Below are 1,135 nucleotides of genomic sequence, written 5' to 3'. Positions count from 1 at the left end.
ACGGCTCCATCGGTATAGCATCATCATCCCACAGGGTATTGGGATGCTGATGGATGCTTCTACCCACGCAGCCTGTGTTCAGGCCCCGTGTTACGCATCTCTTGCGATATCACGGACTCGGCTCTCCCCCCTTAAGGTTGTATATTATTTATGAACGCCGATATTTTCCATAACGCAGCGTTCTTCTGGAACGCAACCGCCACGTTACCGGAGAAGCAGAGACTGTCGTTTTATGGTTAGGATGATGACGATGATGACGATGGCGATGACGACAATGACAATGACGACGATGGCAATGACGGCAACGATAATGGCAACGATGACGACGATGATGATGACGACGATGACAACGACAGTGACGACAACGATGATGACGACGCCGACGACACCGCTGACCGCACGATGCCGCGCCGCTGTCCCGTCGCGCGTGACGCAGTCGAGACGGCGCTGTCGTGCGCGATTCCGATCTTCGTGGGCGTCACCCCGGCCAGCGGCGCCTCCATCACCGCCTTTCAGGGGGTGCTCTTCGAGATGAAGATCGACGTCGAGGTGGCCGCCAACTCCGCCAGCTCGTGAGTCAGCGTCACGTCCCGCAGTGCTGCTGCGAATGGTGGTGGTGGTGGCTATGGTGCTGCTGCTGCGAATGGTGGTGGTGGTGGCTATGCTGCTGCTGCACGTGGTGGTAGTGGTGGTGGTGGTGGCTATGGTGCTGCTGCTACACGTGGTGGTGGTGGTGGTGGTGGCTATGGTGCTGCTGCTACACGTGGTGGTGGTGGTGGTGGCTATGGTGCTGCTGCTGCGAATGGTGGTGATGGTGGCTATGCTGCTGCTGCACGTGGTGGTAGTGGTGGTGGCCATACTGCTGCTGTACGTGGTGGTGGTGGTGGTGGTGGCTATGGTGCTGCTGCTATACGTGGTGGTGGTTATACTGCTATTGCAGTGGGTTGTGTTGATCACCATTATAACATCTCGCCACCGCGGCAATGCACAAAAATAATAATAATAATTAAACAATGATAAACAAGCAAATAATTAAACATTCACAATCACGCCTTTGTAATTCCACGCGTGCCCCCCTCTCTACCTATGTGCCCCCACCCCCTCTGCCCCTCCCCTCCTCTCCCCATGTGGACCA

Source organism: Lampetra fluviatilis, chromosome 48 (genome assembly GCF_964198595.1).
Source record: "Lampetra fluviatilis chromosome 48, kcLamFluv1.1, whole genome shotgun sequence".
Lineage (NCBI taxonomy): Eukaryota > Metazoa > Chordata > Hyperoartia > Petromyzontiformes > Petromyzontidae > Lampetra > Lampetra fluviatilis.
This window is presented reverse-complemented; position numbering follows the sequence as displayed.